The following is a 5,410-nucleotide window of genomic DNA, read 5'->3' as shown; positions in this document are numbered from 1 at the left end:
GGTTTGCCACACCTCAGCCACGTCTGCTGCTCCACATCAGCCGTTGCTCTTATTATTCTGAATTTTCATCACATTATTTCCACTTCCTCTCTGGTTATGTCTTTGATCTAAATTAGTTACTTTGAAGCCCTCACTGCCAGGGTGTGAATAAATAAATCATACTAGCGACACGGTGCATGTACACAAATTAGTATGCAGCAACATGTGCGTTTCTATTTTGGTTCAGCTTCATTGTAAATGTATATTTCCATATTTAGCATCAGGCTGAGCTATACATCTCCACAGTGACTAACCCCAGAACCTGTGGGAAAGGTGCTGTAGCTGCTGGAATTTCCTTTTCCAGTAGTCACAGTTTATTAAACGAACAGACTCAATGCTTCACATTCCAACTGCATGTTGAATCCTTCACATACTAATCCATTCATAGACAATCCAGGACAGCAAAGAAAAGGACAGGAGAGGCATTCCTCCTACAGCACCATGGATGTCACAGACACCACAGGTAGATTCAGGCAGGCTTCTCTTTAAACAGTTTGTCTTTAGCCTTAAGCTGACTTCTACTGTGGGGTTGTGTATATTTTTGAGGCTGAGGTTTGCGGTCTTGTCAATGGATGGGTGAATTTTCAGTCTGTCCAAAATGTCGGTGTAAGCAAGCATATGTATTTACAGCCTTGCTATATGACTAAACTGAAAAAAAAACAAAAAACTGTAACTGCAGGTCAATTTCTGATGATGTGTAATTGCAGTATTTTGTGTATAGCAAGCACTGAAATGAAAACGCTGCCACTTTCACAGCTGCAAAGTTGGCATATTAGTATTTTTTTAATAGAGGTTTGATGCAGTGTTCCTCCAAGAAGTGGAAGTAGACCTAGTAGAAATTGCTAAATAACACAGTAAGGCAACCAACAGCTATGAGGAGAATAAGCTGCAGAGACACAGTGGATTTTTTTTAAAGGTTATAAGAGTCAGTGGAGGAGATGGAGTAGTGTTCATTTTGGTTGCAGAGATATGAGAAAACAGTTAATGGAGTGTGAGGCGGAGTGTGAGTGGAAAGTGTGAGTGCAAATCCTCAGTGTTGCGCCACATTTACTGCAGCCATTTTGCTTCAGACGTGAAGAATACTGTGTCGTCTGGGCTGTGAAGTGTTGGGCTAAACTTAGTTGTGACTTCAGTCTGTCTCCCCTGAAGTTTCATTCTCAGGATGCCACAGGAAGGCAGAGTTAGGGAGGGGTGGCAAGTCAGGGTTTCTTATATGCATTCACTCCAGGATAGATAGTACATTTATAAAAATACCACTGAAAGCCCCTTTAATATGTCTGAGATGAGCATTAAAGCTACAAAGATATTTAATGTCACACCGACAAGTCTGGGTTTAAATGCAAATTAACCACCAAAGAGTTCATTTCCTGCTCTGCTTAAGCCAAGTGTTCTCAGTCCATCACTTAATTAAACTTTAACAAACTCATTGATTAGGTTTGAACCCCTGACCCTTTCTCCAGCAGCCTGCCAACAACAAACAGAGCTGAATAGTGCTGCTAATTGCTACAAAATTGTGATTAATGAAGTATGGTTTATATTTTGTTTCATAATTACTCTCATTGTCATCTATGCAAGATCTTCCTCCTTGTCAGCGGTTTGTTCATTTTGCAAAAAAAGGAGAGATTAATGAAATCATAAGGGGATAGTTCAGACGTTTTGAAGTGGGGTTGTGTGAGGTACTTAGTCAGTGTATTAGCCAGAGTAGATAGTGATTGGAACGTTCCCAGGTTGGAGCAATGGGCACGATTACTGGCACGGATGTTAAGCGATGTTCTGCTGTGGATGGGGGCAGCAGCAAAACGCATTTTAGCCACCTAAGAAAAGGCCCGCCTAAAAAAATCAGTTTAAGTGCATGTTATATTTAGAATATTTTCACTGCTTGACTTTGCTGTCAGACAGCCCTTTCTGACGGGGAACTGAAGCCGTTATATCCATCTATTCTGGCTTCCAAGCCACCAGACTCCACTGACAAAAAGCCTACTGCTGCCTTGATTGGTTAGTTTGCTTGTGTGGCTTTGATGTTGTTGTTGTTTTTTTCTTAAAAAACAATCCTTTTAGAAACACCAAAGTCACTGCACCACCCATGTTCTGAGAGGTAAAGTTACTGTTTTTGTCAAAGGAGTCAGGTGGTTTTGAAGAGAGCATCACAGCTGATACTCTGAGTAAAGTGGTGGAAGTATTCAGGAGGGGGTCAACTAGACAGGAAATCATAAATATTTTAATAACTTTGCTGTCTTCCTTAGTGTTGTCTAAGAGTGAATGAATTCTATTCTGCAAAAAAAACCAAAATCCTTCAACTAGCTATCGATATGGTAATTTTGGTTGTGGCTATTAAGCTAATTATTAATTATAATTCCAAATTGAGAGCTTAGTTCATTTAATGAGACTAAATTAAAAGTTTTGCCCCAAGGTGGTGAGCTTTAAGTCATGTTAATTAACATTATTACTATGTCTGGTATTCAATTATTTCTAATTGCCAAATTTAACCAAGATGCGAAATGGCACAACCCCGATATAAATCTACTTCAGTACAGTTTAAATTGCCCTGATTCATTAAATACAATGTTAGTATGTGAAAGATAGCAGTTTCCATTTCAATAGTACAAAAATCATGACACAATTCTGAGTACAGTCAAACTACATTTTTAAATACTTAATATTTTATTAAACACACCTGAAGATGTGATTTAAGTAACTTGGTATTAAGGAGACGTGACGTTCTAAAGCAGCAGCAAGCAGTTCAACAACAGACGATGATGCAATCAGAGGCCAATTTTTAAAGCAACAAGGAGGTTGAGGCAGCAGGAGGGGGTCCCCTGAAACAAGTGGTGCACAGACAAAAGAGCATGCTGCAGTGTGTGTGTGTGTGTGTGTGTGTGTGTGTGTGTGTGTATATGTGTGTGTGTGTGTGTGTGTGTGTGCCCACATGGCCAGCAGCATGACTGGATGCAAACAATCCCTCACCATGGCGACACAGCTCTGGCTTTGTCCGAGCCTTACACAGATGACTGGATTGATTGGAGGGCACGGTCTGGGAAAGTAGACCAAACAATCACCAACAATTAAGAAGCAGCCCGTGCTTTTTCTGTCACTTCCTCTTTGTTTCCTCCCAATGTGGCCTGCTAGAAAACGAGGTGTGTACTGCTGCAGGGTTTCTCAAACTCAGGATAAAGCGGGGTGTGGTTGGAACGTCACAGAGTTGTTCTGCTGGTGGAGATTAACCTCTAAACAATCCAGTGGCCCGCTGGTGGGCCAGAGTGGGGTTAGGGTCAAATGGAGCCTCATACATGTGTTTTATAAGGGCTGGGGTTTGGTGGAATACTAAGAGGTTAACCACACGGGAGCATGAATGTCTGTGCAAAATGTCATGCCCATCCGTTCATCCATCCAGAACCTCATGAGGCACGAGAGGACAAGTCAGGGGATCACGATCAAATCGGTAGAAATCATCCTCTGGGGACCATCAATATTGATAGAAAATACCATGACAATCAATCCAACAGTTATTGAGATATTTCCATGTGGATCAAAGTGGTGGACGAGGCACATTTCCATCCACAGAGCCATGCCACAGGAAAATGCTAACGCCAGCGGGTGTGTCAAACATAAAAAGCAAATTAAATTATGATTTGACCCTTGTCCAGATACAGGATGTCACTTTTCTTGATGGAGAGGAGACTCAGTGGCCCTCGCAGTAATATGTTCATGACTTTGTGATTTTGAGTTGGCAGACAGCCTGCTATTATACAGCAGCACCATCTCTCTCAGGATCTCATCTTTCCTGGTTCGCTTCACCGCCATAAACACTGTATTGTATATTAGCACAAGACTCCATGAGAAAATGCTGCTGTTCCCATTATCCGATGAAGACATTAAAATGATTCAAATTGGATCAAAAGCATGAACCTTACAGCCTCCCCTTTTTTGTTTTCAATTTCCATCTTCTGCCTCTACCTCTTTGCGTTAAACCGAGCGCTCAGCTCGATGCAGACGCCTTTTAGAGATTACTTGCACATCTACTTTGTCAGATGAGGAGAGTGAGGTGGCTGCAGGTTTAACAGTAGCTGGAATAAGCCGAGTGAAATGCTTCAGGGAGTTATCGGACAGAGCAGATTTCCATTCAGGTATCATCCATTATCTGTTCAGTAAGAAACTACACAAGACTTTTTCTGCTAACAAACAAGAAGTGGCCTTTTACATGGATGCAGCACATGTCATTTGGCATATTTTAAATGTCACTGCACAGGTATTTGTTGCAACCATGTGTGAGATTTGGTTTTGTTCAACACCTGAAGACATGTGGAAAGAAGTTAATCCAACAAAACGTTACATTTATCATGTTTTCAGTGCTGGATATAATGTTTATATTGAAGCTGGGGGACCAAACTGCCACCTTGCAGTCTCAAAAGTTAAAACTAATCAGCTTGGTGGAGACAATAAGCCTTTAACCCTGTAAGACTCGGAGCTTAGCTGACCTCAAGGTGTGGTGGTGGGGGGGGGAGCCTGCTGAAAGATAAACTGGAACAGATTTACACCATAAAGTCTATTAATGTAGAGTTTTCCTCATTCCATGCAAGACAAATACTGCATGTTTACTGTGTAAATGGAGCTTGGATGTTTAGCTTTTGGCCTCCAGACCACAGAGAAGTCACTGCATTTGCAATTTTGCACAAAGCCTATTTTTAAGAATACCAAATAATTTATCACAGATTTTACAATTTTATCATATAGAGCTGAGAAAACCCCATTTCTGATCAACAGAGAAAAACAGAAAAATAACCAGGAGTTTTTTTGATAATCAATCTAATCTTTTAAGTTGTTTTTGTAGCAAAGATCCAACTTCTCATTTCTGAGAATTTGCTGCTTTTATTTGTCTACTGATAAACTGATGTCTTTGGGCTTAGAAATTGCTAGCAAAGCAAAAACAGAAGATGGTGCCTTCAGCTTTAAGAATTTCTGCATTTTTCTGCGCAATAACTTTATGGACCAAAAGATGAATCGATTAATCAAGCAAATAAAAAATAGATCAAATGACAATGAAAAAGTTAGTTGCTGTAGCTGCTGTCAGTTAGCCACCCTAAAGCGCTGGACACAATGTTATGTTGCTGGGGAATAATATCTTTAAACACCTATTAGAAACAAACCAAACAGATTAAGATGTGAAGTACTGGGCAGGGTCAAGAATTTAAAATTCCTCATCTGTAAAAAAAAAACAAAGGATGGCGGATATGGTGTGAATGTATGTCAGGTAACATATCAGCTGAGTAGAAGATGAAGCGGACAGGAATATGTCTTTGCTCTTCAGTGAATAATGTGTTTTCGTTGTTTTTGTGTTGTACAAACATCACACGTGTGCCTCAAAGGACTTACT

Source organism: Pempheris klunzingeri, chromosome 22, assembly GCF_042242105.1.
Source record: "Pempheris klunzingeri isolate RE-2024b chromosome 22, fPemKlu1.hap1, whole genome shotgun sequence".
Lineage (NCBI taxonomy): Eukaryota > Metazoa > Chordata > Actinopteri > Acropomatiformes > Pempheridae > Pempheris > Pempheris klunzingeri.
This window is presented reverse-complemented; position numbering follows the sequence as displayed.